Source organism: Lissotriton helveticus, chromosome 1_2 (genome assembly GCF_964261635.1).
Source record: "Lissotriton helveticus chromosome 1_2, aLisHel1.1, whole genome shotgun sequence".
In the NCBI taxonomy this organism is placed as follows: Eukaryota; Metazoa; Chordata; class Amphibia; order Caudata; family Salamandridae; genus Lissotriton; species Lissotriton helveticus.
The window spans coordinates 322795364-322811070 of NC_136058.1; the positions used below are offsets into that span (position 1 = coordinate 322795364).

Consider the following 15707-nt stretch of genomic DNA (forward strand, 5'->3'; position numbering starts at 1 on the left):
ATCTGTTCCATCCTCGAATAATCATGACTCATTTGCCCCAGCCAGTAATACTCGAGGCAAGACAATTAAACGACGGATTCCGACTGTTTCAGCCCCTGGTGGAAAGAAAAATGCATTAAAATCTAATCAAGTTGAACATAGCTGTAAGCTAATTGACTCTGTTACAGACGCTCTAAGCAATAATGTTGGTAATGGATTATTGGAGGCTAGGGTGTCTAATTCTATTTCGACTCAGACTGAACCTCCTTCCGCCACTGGTTCCATAGCAACGGACATGGGTATTGAAATTCTGGACACCTTAATGGAAGGTTTTGAATCCAGATTGGATGATCTAATGGGGGTATTTGTTAAAAAACTTGATGGCTTATGGAAAGAAATGTCCAAAATAAATGATGTAGCCGCTAACATAAAAAGGGTTGGAGAAAGTATAATTGCGCTACAACCCTCACAGCCTGGCCACACAACTGCTGATAAGCCCTTACCCCCTACATGTGTAGCCACCACCACTATATTACCCCAATTAACGCCAGGTAGCATATGCAGTGAGGGGGGGTCCCATTGTCTTCCAATAAAGATGCCAATAATACAAGCAAAAGTACTAGGTTACCTTCTGGGAGCGCGTAAAATAACACATGTAAAGAAAATGTAAACCCATGCAGATTGTCTAAACAGTCTCAGATGCCAATTATTGATTGAGACAAAGTCATTCAAGGTTCTAGGAAGCCAAATGCCATCGATAACTCAGATGTTTTAGATCTTCCACCAGCCTCTGCACCTTATGGGCTGGTTTTAAGTGGCGTTCCTGCATTAAAGAGGGGCAGAGGGAGTCCTGGTATGACTTACAAAGAAAATCTGTGGACTGGCTTCATAAGCATAAGAAATTTGATCCATACGGAAGGGAGGAAATAATTATGGCTAGAAGAGTAGGATGGGTAGGCCATTCTAATAAATGCATCAAAAGGGACTGTGTTGTCCTAAATTTCAGAAGGCCCCAGATGGTTCGCCATCTTTTGTCCATTACTGATGAAACCCTGAACCCTCCAACTAGCATTAGTGCGCTTCCATTGGGATATTTCTATAAACGACCACCCACCTTTTTGAATGCTACTATACACTTGACCAATAATTATCAAGCTCTTAGCAGCCTAGACCACCAAGACTGACCATCACAGTTCTTAGACCCTGCGATTAATAGTAATATGTCAGAAGAAAACACACTACAGGCACCAAATTATGTTCTAGGGAAGAAAAAAAATGGTTAATAGAGATAAGGAAGCCAGTTTGAGTGTACTCAGCTGGAATGTGGCAGGCCTACGGTCAAAATTAGATAATACCGAATGGGTAAATGTAATAAGGGAATATGATATTCTCATGTTCCAAGAAACCTGGACCACTGAAGATTTATTTATTGAGGGATATCACTGTTTCAGTGTACCTTCAGAAATACCCAGGATGGGAAGGCCATCGGGTGGTTTATTTATAGGATTTTAGGTGACAGCAGGGGAAAGTTTTAAAATAATCCCAACTCATAGTCTACATTTTCAGGCCGTATTGTTCAAAAGAGGAATCCAATTTTATTTGTTAAATTTTTATAATAATGATTTCCAGTCAGTCCCAAACAAAAGCTTTATAAAGCTTTTCGATTTCATCTCAGATTTAGATAGCCAATCTGGTAAGGTAGTCCCTTTGGGATTTCTAGTAGGAGGTGATTTTAATGCTAGGATTAATAAAATAGGAACAGCGAAGGGCATAGCCCCTTCTGTACAACCTTCAATCAGTAGAGGCAAGGAACTTAATGGGCTGATAAAATCCCATAACCTATCTAATGGTATGGACCTGACAGCAGGTTCTGACATGATAAATTATCCAACCTATAGGGGAAGGGGTGTAGTTCTACCATAAATTATATCTTTGTATGCCCCATAATTGAAAAACGGTTGGCAACTGCTGAAGTCATACTTTCTAACTTTGAGGATCACAACCCCATTAAAATATTACTACATGCAACCTGCCGACCCAGTTTTCAGATTGAATGTGGGGCATCCAATTTATCGGTTTCAACAGATAAATTAAGATAACATTGGAAGGGGGCCGATAATCCAGAAATGTTTAGGACATTGATAAATAGTAATATGCCACTTATTGACTCTTGCCTTTCTCTCAAAACCCCGCCATTGCAGATGATTGGGGATTTCGGGAAGATTTGCGGGATGGTCAACACTATTTTATCCAAACCTCTTAAAAAGGTGGCACTTCCCCCTAGATGGTTCAACCATGCTTGCTCTGAGGCAAATAGGAACCTACGCAGGGCACTAACTGCCACTCCAAGATGTCCTATGACAGTTAAACGGGGAAGAGAGGAATATAAGGTGGCTGTCAAAAATAGGAAGAAAGAAGTTTTGACTGAATGCTGGGTTAAATTGTCTGATGCGGCTAATAAAAAAAATGGTAATATCTTTTGGGCGGCAGTGAGAGATGTGCGCTCTATGGGCCAGTCATTGACGCCAATTAGCTGCAATATAGCTAGTGATGCTTGGGTGGACCATTTTTCAACTATTTACTCTGCATCGCCCCCAAGTAATTCACTTCCTATCCCGGGCAAGCCAACTCCAATAGAGATCAGTATTTCTGAAGTATTTGAAGCAATTAATCAAAGCCTGGGGAATAAGGTGCCAGGCCATGATGGGCTGCCCATAGACTTAATTAAGTGGAACCCGGGTTTTTGGACGCCCCTGCTTCTGAATATCTTTTATAATTTGACGTTGGCTAAGACTCCTGCTACATGGGCCACAAGTATAATAGTAGGGGGATAGATCCCTACAGTGTAATTATCGCCCCATCTCCCTAATAGATAACACGTTAAGCATTTTAGGTAGAATTCTCTACAATAAGGTCATAGATTGGACAGAAGCTAACAATATTTTAGATCCCTATCAGCTGGGTTTCAGAGGAAAGGTAGAAACTAAAGAACAATGCCTGAACCTGAACCTAATTATCGGCAAATATGCTAGCGCCAAAAAATCTCCGGTCTATATGGCTTTTATGGATTTGTCCACAGCCTTTGACCTAGTTAATAGGTCAAAGCTGTGGGCTATCCTTTTGGCAGGGGGCCTTGATGAAACTTTGATGAATTTTCTGGCTTTTTTGCATAAAGATCTTAAGGCCCAAGTAAGACTCGGGATGGGTGGAGATATCTCGGGTGTCATTGATATTGGCAGGGGGGTCAGACAAGGGTGCGTGTTGCCCCCCCTGCTTTTTATTATATATATCAATGGCCTGAACGCTTCGTTGAAACTGGCCACCCAAGATGTCCCTTATATTAATAAACAACCCATTCCCGTGCTGCTCTATGCAGACGACGCAGTTCTCATTGGCCATACTGCTAATTCACTGCGCCTCCTTGTCCAAAATTTTAATAGCTATATGAATAATTTAGACCTGTTGGTAAATTTAAAAAAATCATTTTTAATGAGTAGTGGCCCGGGTAAGCACATTCTCCGACCTAATACAATTGATGGCCACAAGATGACATCTGTAACATCATTTATTTATTTGGCCTTTGCTGCGAACAACTCCTGGAGTGAGCACATAGCTCACGCCAGAAGTAAGTTCTCAAAGGCCATTTAATTCTATTTTAAGTATACCTCGCCCTAAATCTGAGGGTGCACTTTTAGCTGTGCAGAAAATTTACAGACTTCAGTGTACCCCGGTGGCCTCATATGGTGCTGAGATCTGGGGAACGGCTAATTGCCTACCTATACAGCAAGAAGAGAATAGGTTTTGCAGGAAACTATTAAATTTCCCAATTTCGACCCCCCAATATGTATGTCACAAAGAGCTTAACATCAATTTCATAACTGATTTTATTCGGGCACGCCCGGCACTTATGTGGGTTGCTGTATGAAAGAATGAAGCAGCCTCCCTGACACAGTCAATAATTAAGGACTGCTTACGCTGCGATAAGTGTCTAGATATTCCATGGCTGAGCGGAGTGTTTGGTAGCTTACGTAGTAGAAATATGGAAAACCTCTTTTGGGATCCCACACTTGCGATCTCAGTCGCTAAAATAGAATTGCAGAATACACTGTACACCCTATATAAGAATGAACAGGAGATTGTAGAGGTCAGGAAGACAACTGTACATAACTATATGGCTATAGAACGGTACAGCTACACACTTCACAAATACCTGTCTCTACCTATGAGCCGTTGAGAAACTAGTTTATTGTTTAGTCTGAGAGCTGGCACAATTAGATTTTTGCTCTGCTTCCCATTAGGCTATAGTCCAAACTCAAACCTTAATTTGTGCCCATGTGACGGGAGGAGTGAGCAAACCATTATGCACTTTATATTTTTCTGCACATACTATACCAAGTATTTTAAACAGTTTTTAAGTCCGTATTTTTATAAAAAAAGACCAATTTGTTTGGAGGTAGCATATCGAATAATGATAGAATTGGATGACGCTGATCTTATTTTTCGTACAACTACTTTTTAAAAATCTGCAGTAAGGGCACGAAGATCTATGATGGACCAGTGATGTCGTTACATAGAATAACTTAATTTCTGAATGCACTGATAATTTGTATAGTTTTGCACAAGTCACTTTAGCATCTGTATACTGGATATTTTAATTGTTTTCAAACTGAATTTTGGATATCTAATGTGATGTATTTTTAAGATCTGCAGTACGGGCACGAAGATCCATGATGGACCAGTGATGTTGTTATATAGAATAACCTCATTTCTGAACGAACCGATAATCTGTATAGTTTTGCACAAGTCACTTTAGCATTTGTGTACTGGATATTTTAATTGTTTTTAAACTGAATTTTGGTTATCTAATGTGATGTATTTGTTTGTGTGCTTTTATGGGTACTATTGTATCCGAATAAAGTTGAACTGACTGACTGACTGATAAAAATTGAAAAGTATTAGCTGACCATCCATGGCACTCAAGTGGACTTCTTTTAGTCTATGTACACAAGTGATCTGAGAAAATGTCCCCACTCTGGGTAGAAAACTGCCAGCTACTTACGCCCTATTCCAAATTGAGGGCGGAAGCAAAAATGTAAATGGCAGTGATACAGACCAATGGACGACAATCTGCGTTGCGTGCTCCTGTGCTCTGCGCCTATAGCGACTGTTTAATATTTACTATATGAGACCCAAGCCGTTCCTACGCACGGGCCCAAGGCTACGTCAATCTGACAGCACAATCTTTGGCTATGTGAACGAACAACCGTAGGTGTCGGCCCCTGGTGCAAATTAACCCCCCTTGGATGCACGGCCCCTCTCTCTTCGGGGTCACCCTCTCCTCTCCAGGTTGTTCCTCTTCCTCGGTTACATCATTGCCTCCCAACTCCTCAAGGGTTCCCTCTGCTCCAGGGTTCTCCTCTTCCCCTGGGTTACCTTCCTCATTCTCCCATTGTCTACAGTCCTGTACTGTCCTCTCAGTGTCTTCATGGGACCATCGTAAGATCTTGTTGCATTTAGACATGCGATCCTGGGACCACACATTTCCGTCGCTGAGAAATGCTGCCCTGTCATACACTTCTTTTACTTGTAGAGGTTGGCTGAATTTACTGTCCCCCTTTCTCCTTAGCACAGCTAACTTGACTCTCACCCATTCCCCTCTCTCAAGGGCTGTCTCCCTCATGTTTCTTCGCTGGTTGTAATGTTCGGCATATATCCATTGGGCTCTCTCTAGATTGTACTGTACCACTGCTGGAGACCCCTTGCTTGTGATTGTCTTTTCCCTCCATGCTAAGTTATCCTTGGTAAAGGGGTGCCGTCCTCTCAAGATTTGGAAAGGGCTATACCCCGTGCTGGTAGGGGTGATGCGCTAAGCCCATATCATACTTTGGACTTCCTTCTCCCAATCCTTGACCATCGTGATAGCGGCTTGTATGGACCTCATTATGACTGAACTGCTCCACTTGGCCATTACTCACCGGATGGTATATGGAAGTGTGCTTGACTTTGTTCCCGTTCCTCTCGCCGTATTTATACCACTTTTCCAAGGTAAATTGCGGCCCATTGTTGCTCAAAATGGATCTGGGAATACCTTCCCTGAGGAAGACCGATGTGCGGAACCGGAGCACAGTTTCCGTGTCCATCTCTTCCTGTATGTGCACCTCGGGCCATTTCGAGTACTTGTCCACGAGGACAAATAAATATTTCGGCGTTCTGTGGGTATCTAGCACTGGTCCCAGAATGTCTACGGACACTTCTTCCCATGGATCACTGGGATTGACAAATTTCCCCAAGGCCGGCCATAGGAGCTTCAGCGTTTTGTCTGCTCTCTGACATTGATCGCAGTCCCTCACGTGTCTTTCAACCTGGGTGTCCACTTCGAGCCACCAGTACGTTTGCTTCGTCCTCATCTTAGTCTTGACAATTTCTAGATGTCCTTCATGCAGCATCGCTAACAGACGGGGAATCAGCGTTGTCCGGGGGATCACCTTGTCTCCTTTGTACAGGAATGTTCCATTGTCACCCACTGACAGTTCCTCTCGGACTTCATAGAACCTCCGGAGTGTTTCTCGCAAGTGTTTCTTATCAGGCCATCCGTGTATTATGCACTCTTTGACCTCCCTTATGTTCTTGTCTTCTGCATAAGCTTCAGACCACTCCTGGATGCTTATCACTCTTTCTTGGTCTTCCATCATTGCCGACATCTCCTCGTTCTCTGCTGTTTCGTCAGGAGCTCCTTCCATTGCTGAGGCTCTACTGTGGTAATCTGCCACCTTGTTTTGTGTCCCTGGGATGTATTCTACATCGTACCTGTACTCTAGTAATTTCAAGGTCATCTTAGCAATGCGTGGTGTGGTACTCGCATGTCCGCTTGAGGTGAGTACTTTGACTAACGGTTTGTGGTCAGTTTTGAGTAGGAACCTCGTGCCCCATTGGAATTGGCGAAACTTCCCCATGGCCCACACGACCGCCAGCATCTCTTTCTCAATTACACTAAATTTCTGTTCTGTGGGCGAAAGGGATCTTGATGCGAAGCTGAGGGTCTCCATCGTTCCATATTTCCTCTCCTGCACGAGGACTGTTCCCAACCCCTTCTCACTGGTGTCCGTTGTCAAAACTGACCGCCCTAGGGGGTCGTACCCTTGTAGGGGTATAGCTTGGTTAACGTTATTTTTCAAGGTGTCAAATTCTTTTTGTGTCTCTTCGGTCCAAGTGAACACTGTTTTGTCCTTTATGAGTTGTCTCAGGTGGTGCGTCTTGGTGGCAAAGTGTTGCATGAATTTACTGTAATATTAAGCCATTCCTATGAAGGATCTTACTTCTTCTTTGTTTGTTGGGGCAAAAGCATTGCAAATTGCCTTCACATTTGCTCGTTTGGGTGTGATGCCGCGTTCTCCGATCTCGTGTCCCAAGTATGTGACTGATGTCATACCAAGTCGGCACTTCTCCCATTCCGCTGTTAGGCCATTGCTCTCCAGGACTAGAAGTACTTTGTCCAGTTTCCTATCATGGTTCTTCTGATCCTTCCCCATCACCAATATGTCGTCTTGGAAGTACTGTATTCCCTCGATGTCTTTAAATAGGCGGTGCATTAGTTTCTGTAAAACTGCTGCTGCTGAAGCAAGGTCGAAGGGCATTCTTCGGAACTGATAACACCCGAAGGGTGTTATGAACGATGTCAACTTCTGGCTTGCTGGATGTAAAGCTATATGGTGATAGGCGGATGTGGAGAACCACTTTACTCCCTTTGTTTTGGCCAACATCTCTTCTATGCGAGGCAGGGGGAATTTTTCCACGATTATACATTTGTTCAGTTCTCGAAGGTCCACACATAGACGAACCTTGCCATTTGGTTTCATTGTCACCACTAGGTGCGCCAGCCACTCGGTGCTATTTATTGGCTCGATGATTCCATTCTCCTCTAGTCTGTGCAATTCCAGCTGTACCGCTTCTCTCACCGCTAGGGGCACGTTCCTTACTTTGTGGGATATAGGCCTGGAGTTCTCCTTGAGCTATATCCGGTGCGTGAATTTTTCCAACTTGCCGACCTTCCCGCCGAATACTTTAGGAAATTTGCTCTTCATCTTCTCCAAGCCCGGCCTGCTTGCTGGGGCTGTCATCAGCACTTGCGTGTCTCCCCCTGGGTCCAATTGAATTCCTAGGTCCCCTTGGTCCATCCATCCTAGGACGGATGGGCCCTTCTCTGCTACATACAATTTGCACTCTGCACTCCTTCCTCTGAACTCAAAGGTTAGAACTCTGTACCGGACCATCGGAATGGCTTCCCCCGTGTACGTCACCGGTCTTATGTCGGGTGGTTCTAGTCGTGGGCCCAAGCTGGGTCTGAATTCTTCGTTCCACACTGCTCTTTGGACGATGGTATAGGGGGATCCTGAGTCTACTACAATCCTGATCTTCACTCCTCCAATCACCATGTCACACTGTGGATTGCGGGAACGCTTCCAGTCTATGCCCAGTACTTGCCCTTCCATGCATAGTACGTTGTCTTACTCATCCTGCTATTTTTCGTCGTCTTCCTGTTGGTCTTGCGCCACGTACTTCACCGTGGGCCTTCTTACCTTGCAGCGAAATACCTTCCCGTAGTGACCTATTATGCCACAGAACATGCATTTCGCTCTGAACGCCGGACAACGTTTGTCTTGGGACGCATGGGACTGGCTTCCGCACCTGTAGCACGTGGTCTTGCTTTCTTTGTTCTGCTTCCACTGTTGTCCAGGTTTCCCCGTCCACCTGTTTGGCCCTTTACCTTCTGCCATCGCGGTTTTGCTCCTTCCTGGTGGTTCTGCATCGTCTACTTTGTTCACCATGGTCCTCTGGGCAGCTTCTCTCTTTGCTGTGTCAGCACACTGTTTCGACAGTTCTGCTTTCTTCACCATGGCTATTACTTCCTTCAGCGAGGCCTCTCCGTTCACACACAATTTGTCTTGAACTGTTTTGTTGGTAGTGTGCATGACTATCTGGTCTTTTATGAAATCGTCATGCAGGGCACCGAACTTGCATGTTATCACTAACTTCCTCAATGCGGCCACATAGTCATCTATGGACTCGTCGGCTTCTTGTTTTCTCTGCTGGAAATTGTAACGGTCGATGGAATTGCACACTGCGGGACAATAGTGGTTGTTCAGATCTTCTATAGCATGTCTAAATACATCGTCCTCTGCATTTGGTCTGGGCGTGGGCACCAAATTCTGAAAGACCCTTATCCCTTCCGGGCCTAGGTTGTGCAAAAGTATCCTCCTCTTCCTTGCGCTGGGGAAGGCCTCCCCGTTCTCATCTTCTAGAGCTTCTATATAGTTCATGAAGTACTCTCTCCAGTCCTCCCACTTTATTTGGGGCTCTCCTGGCTTGGGTAAAAACGGGATCTGGTTCCACCCCTGGACCTCTCGGGCTGCCCGGTGCGTTTGCGCTCTCACCATGCACTTGGGTCGGTGAGGGTCCTTCTGCGCGTCATTCTCTGTTTCCTGTTCGCTCCGCCAGGGCCTCTGTGGGTTGCAGGTACGTCCCTGTATTCACCTCCCACGGTGTCCTTCCTCTGTCTCTGTTTGTTCGCCGTCAGGTCTCCCTGCTGGTTGCTGTCCTTGCTGCACTTCCTTACTGTATGGTACCACTGCCTCTGGTACCTTGATATATTGGCGCAGCTCTCTTCCTTCCTCGCGCCTCTGCCACACTCTCCTGCTGTGTTGCCTCTCTGTGCTGTCTGTGGTTCCTCGTGGTGGGCCTCTGGCGTATGCTGGTGCCTCTCTGTGCCCAAGTGGGGTCTTACTTATCTCTTCTGGTGACCGTTCCATTTTTTGTGGGCATCCCGCCCTCGTCGCCACTGTACAGATGCTGTGCAGCTTCCCAAATGAATACCACATAGGCAGGTATACTGGGTTATCTATTTATTGATATTAACACTTTCGCAGGAGAGCGCCGAGCGTCTAGCGTCCTCCGTGCTTATTCGCACTCCACGTGCATGCGCAGTCGCGTCAAAGATGGCGGCCATGCGCGCTACGTCATTACTTAGGGCGCGTTAACTAGAGCGCCTATTCTACACTGTTAATCAATAAATAATGTAGGAATGGCATTTAAACAGTGTGCGCGATCAGACGCTTCTAACTACTTCGGGCGGGTAGGGTGACGGCTGCACTTCGAGCATGGGGGGTTGTGTGGGTGCACTAGGCAAGAGACATGAGAGCACCAAATGTATCAGGTTGCCCTTAGGCCGCCACTGGCCGCTGTCTCCCCACAGACATCATTTCATATATTGCCCCTGCCTTAAAGTTAGCAGGAGTTGCGCCTCGTTGTGCGGCGCTGCCTGCAGGCGCTTGAGAGAGCGCGCCCACATTTATGCTAATCCGAGGCTGCAGCCACGGTCTCTTTATCAATATGAAATGTTTTGTACCGGCTGTTTTTGTGCATCTTGTATTGTTATGTGCAACATACAAAATAATGTGTCTCCAACTGAAGAACCAGGGAAGCGGCCGGTCGAGGCGATATGCAAAGAGGTCGATGGAGAAAGGCCCCCAAAGCTACTGCAGATGGGCCCACTTCCACATACTGGCGTCCCACAAGTATCAGGAGTGTCAGTCCACCACTAAATTGTCTCGACCTGAGAGATATTCCACCGTCAACGAGATCTGGTTGGCTAGGCAAAACTTTGAGAACTCTTTTGCCATGTTCGCCAAGGCTTTGGACCGGGTGCCGCCCAGATGATTGATATATCTGACCGCTAACACATTGTCTATTTTCAGGAGCACCGAGGCCTGGATCCGGTCCTTGGTCCTGCAATGGAATGCAAAGGAACCCTCCAGGAGCTCTAGGGAATTGATATGAAGCCGTTGCTTTTGAGGACACCAAATTCCACTGGTGGAGGAATCCCCACACAGCGCACCCCAGCCTGCCTGGATGGCATCCAACTCTATCACCAGGTCAAGAGCGGAACCAAAGATAGCTCTTCCATTCCATGCCTCCATCTGCGCTAGCCACCACTCCAATTCCTCCTTCACTTCGTCTGTCAGAGGAACCACCTGAGAATATGTCAGGCCTCTCCCCAAATCGTGCGTTTTCAAGCGCTGAAGGGCCCGGTAGTGCAACGGGCCCGGGAAGATTGCTTGAATAGAGGCCGAAAACAGCCCCACAAGACGTGCGATCTGATGCAGAGAAGTCTTCTGTCTGGCTAGGGTTTGACGGATCTCATGACTAATCTTCGCCACCTTCCAGGAAGGCAGACTTAGCAACGCTGAGGTGGAGTCTATAACGAACCCCAGAAAAACTGCTTTCTGCATCGAGATTAGGAGGGATTTCTGCTCGTTGATCACGAAACCCACTGCCATCTGTAGTTGACTCTGCAGCTGCAAAGGGCATTGGGCCAAAATGAGAATATTGTCGAAGTAGACGATCAGGCAGACTCGGTGCGCTCTCAGGTATTCCACCGCCAGCTTGAGACTAAATCAAAAATTAAATTTATTCATATTTTGTTTTTTAGATAAGATGACCATCATCATTTTATACAAAACATCATACAGTCAAAGGATCCATCACAAAGATAATACAATCAAGAATACTTTGAACAGTGTCCCAAAAACCCAATCACTCATTTTATCAATTATACAACACACTCACTCGTTCTCACAACATCATACAACTCAAAGAAATCGCACATGCTCTCAACTTTTAACCTTCATTTCATATACATCAATCTCGAGATGCCAGATGTTATACAAAATTCAAATGTCCTGGAGGGTCTCCTGGATACAAATTGGAGACTAGGTGGTCAAGACACAGGACAGTTTATCAGCGCCAACGCGCGTTTCGGTGCACGGCCAGGTCACAGGGCCGCACCTTCGTCAGGGCGTACAATAGAAGGGGATGGCTGGGAAAATGGGACAACACAGAAACAGCATTCAATCACGTTGAGATATGGGCTCACAACGGGATATAAACATCAGTCTCCCCGTGCTGTATTTCGTAGACCACGGGGGTAGAGGCCGGGATCCACACAAAAGGGTACCGGGGGATGCAAAGAAATAGTCAGGATGGGTGGTTTAAGACTCTCTGTGAATGAGGTCCAAGGTCAGAATGAGGGTGGACTCGGTGGCCATTGGGTTCAACCGGTCTAGCGTCCCTGAATAAGACTCACTAGATCATGGGTCTGATACGTTCTATAAAGGCGGCCGACGTTCGGTCCGTGGATCCCGGGATCCACGGACCGAAAGTCGTCACTTTACGCTGTAACATTGTTACCAGATACGTGAGAGAACTTCCCGAGATCAGAAGGCGGATTTGTCGATTGCCTGGCTTCTACTATCCTACTTGTTGAGTCGGCCGCCTTTATAGAACGTATCAGACCCCTGATCTAGTGAGTCTTATTCGGGGATGCTAGACCGGTTGAACCCGATGGCCACCGAGTAATACAGCACGGGGGAGCCTGATGTTTATATCCTGACGTGAGCCCATATCTCCACGTGATTGATTGCTGTTACTGTGTTGTCCCATTTTCCCTGCCATCCCCTTCTATTGCACGCCCTGACAAAGGTGCGGGACAGTGACCTGGCCGTGCACCGAAACGCGTGTTGGTGCTGATAAACTGTCCTGTGTCTTGACCACCTAGTCTCCAATTTGTATCCAGGAGACCCTCCAGGACGTTTGAATTTTGTATAACATCTAGCATCTCTAGATTGATGTATATGGAATGAAGTTTGAAAGTTGAGAGCTTGTGCGATTTGTTTGAGTAGTATGATGTTGTGAGAACGAGTGAGTGTGTTGTATAATAGATAGAATGAGTGATTGGGTTTTTGGGACAATGTTCAAAGTATTCTTGATTGTATTATCTTTGTGATGGATCCTTTGACTGTATGATGTGTTGTATAAAATTATGATTGTCATCTTATCTAAAAAATGAAATAAAATATGAATACATTTTGTGATAATGAATCGTTTTTGATTTAGTCCATGCTGCTCTGGGCCTCAGTGAGTTTATAACTGCTAATGGTATTATAGGACTCTAATTGAGCCTTGGTCATCCAGTAGAAGGGCTAGACTGCTTCATGTGCTTTATTGACTGTGTTTCCCCTGCTAGTCTGCCCTATATTGTTGTTTTCAGGGGGCCCCTTTTTGCTTATTGACCGCCAGCTTGAGAACCTTGGTGAAGCACCACGGGCCGACGAGAGTCCGAACAGGAGAGATAGAAATTCGAAGGCCTGACCGTGCCAGAGAAACTGAAGGAACCGTCTGTGTGGCAGAAATATCGGGACAACCAGGTACGCTTCCTTCAGGTCCAGTCACACCATCCAATTAAGTGACAGGAGGATGTCTCTGAGCAGATGAATGCCCTCCATTTTGAAATGCCTGTACACCAGCCACAGGTTAAACTCCCGAAGGTTGATGACCGCCTCCAGCCCCCGTCAGGTTTGTCTACTAAAAAGATGTTGCTGAGGAAGCCCCCAGGGTGAACCCCTGTATGGCATACCGCCCATTTGCGTAAGAGATGGGCCACTTCCTCGTCTACCATGACTGCGTCAGACAAGCAGAAAATATTGGACACGGTCGGACGTCATGGCGGGTGGAGCCGCAAAACTCTATCTGGAACCCCCGCACAGTCTGGAGAACCCAAGCGTCCTCTGTCAGCACTTCCCAGGTGGGGAAGAATTGCGGCAGCCTGCCCCCAACTCGCAACTGCGCAGCGGACAAAACACTCACATTTAGCATTTCCATTGTTGCCGCGCTTGCATCCTCCGCGGCTTGGAAGCGTTGCCCTCTGGTCGGGTAAAAGTTGTTAAAACACTGGTCTGTTTCGTACTGCCCACGTCCAGAGCTTGCCCCCTGCCCTGGGGGTTTTGGTTCTGAAAGCGGCCAGATGGACGGCCCCTGCTCCGACCGGCCCCGCGGAAACCCCGAGGGTAAAAAAACTTTTTTATACTCGCCTGGGCTCTGTCCAGGGAAGCAAACAAATCCACAGTTAAGGAAAAAATATAAAAGCACTTAACTCCAGCTGCCGAGCAGCGAAGAAAGAGGACGTGCAGGAAGTGTCACAGAGATTTATTGAATGAGAACCATGAACACAATGAAAGGACTACCTAGAGACTGTTGTTTTCTTTTCCTGGACTTTTGGGAAATGTAGTTGTTATATGTTGTTGTTTTAAAAAAGTTGCTGTATGAAATTTGTTATATTAAAGCAAAGAAATAAAGCAAAGAAAATAAAGTAAATAATCCTCACCTCCGGTCCTGACATGGAATTAAAGACTTAAAGGGACAAAAATCAGGATAGGACAGGAACAGCTAGGCCTCTCTGCAAACCGACAGTCAGCGACGCATCTCCCTCTCGAGCACCTTTCAGCCTAAGTGACCTGAACAACGCCCCCAAAGCACCCATTATTGTACCTAAAAAATACATGTCTGTCCCACAACAATTGCGGATATTCACATTTCAAGCTAAGGGGAGGAAAAGTACGTACTGGTGTATCTTGGCGGTAGATCAGTTAGGTTCATTTGTTGACGGAAGGTAAAGATATTACGTTCTTAGTGGACACTGGTGTTACCCATTCTACTGTGAGAGCAGCAGAAATTCTGAACCTACCCCTCTCGGGAGAAACTGTCCAAGTGGTAGGATTCTCAAATAAGCATATTAGAACAGCAGTCACAAATCCAATAGAAGTTCATATTGGGAGTTTCAGGGACATGCATCATTTTGTGGTATGTAACTCGAGTCCAGTAAATTTCTTGGGCAGAGATTTATTGTGCAAATCTATTGTAAGCCAGATGGCATTGTGTTTCAGACACCTGATGAAGATGTCACATTTAAAATGATGTTAGCAAAGCAAGGGACAGAAGTGGATGAGTTGTTTTCACTTCTCACTAAAGAGAATACACCTGAAGAATTAAAAAGTTCAATGAGGTCGGATGTATGGGATTTTACAGGAAAACAAATTAGCCTAATAACACATGTAGATCCAATTCAGATTACGGTGAAGAGGGTGCCATATATCCAAACACACCTCAGTACAAATTGAGTCTGGAAGTAATTGCAGGAGTCACTCCTGTGATTGACCAAATGATTGAACAGGAAATTCTGAAAGAAATACTGAGCAGTCCTTGTAATTCGCCTATTATAGGAATTAAGAAGCCCAGTGGAAAATAAAGAATAGTGCAGGGTTTAAGAAAAATAAATAAAATTGTAGTACCCTGTTGTCCAGTAGTGCCAAATCCAGCATTAGTCCTAGACCAAATTTCCTGTGATGCTGAATGGTACACAGTGATTGATTTGTGCCAAGCATTTTTCTCGATTCCTTTACATCCAGACAGCCAGTATTTATTTGCATTCCGGTTCGGAGACGTGTTTTGGCATGGTGCCGAGTTCTTCAAGGGTACACAGAGAGTCCTTCAATTTTTAATCAGATTCTAAAACTACTTTGGAGACTTTAATCATGCCAGGAAATTCAGTTTTGGTTCAATATATTGATATGTATGTATGTAAGAACATTTATAAAGCGCACTGTAACCCCACGGGCATCATGGCGCTGTGACACCTAAGTTTCTGACTAGGAATGCTACAAATCATACTGGGTGGAAATTATATTCTGGGAAATAGCCAGGTTTTGATTTTTTTACGAAACAGCAATAGTTCCTCTGTCTGTCTCAATTCAAGGAGGAGGTTGTTCCAAAGGTGCACAGCAGCCGTGACAAACGCTCTACCCCTTAAGGTTACTCTATTTGTTTTGGGTATGATCACA

The 15707-nt window shown here is 45.5% G+C and overlaps 1 long non-coding RNA gene across 1 annotated transcript in view; it reads right to left on the reverse strand.

Annotated features, from left to right (window-relative positions):
• Positions 1-15707, reverse strand: part of LOC144807880 (uncharacterized) — a 226765-nt gene that overhangs the window by 50090 nt on the left and 160968 nt on the right. The window contains exon 2 of the long non-coding RNA XR_013606495.1: positions 1-95. This exon is cut by the window's left edge and continues 65 nt beyond it. This is a non-coding gene — a long non-coding RNA (uncharacterized LOC144807880). The remainder of the gene's footprint in view (positions 96-15707) is intronic.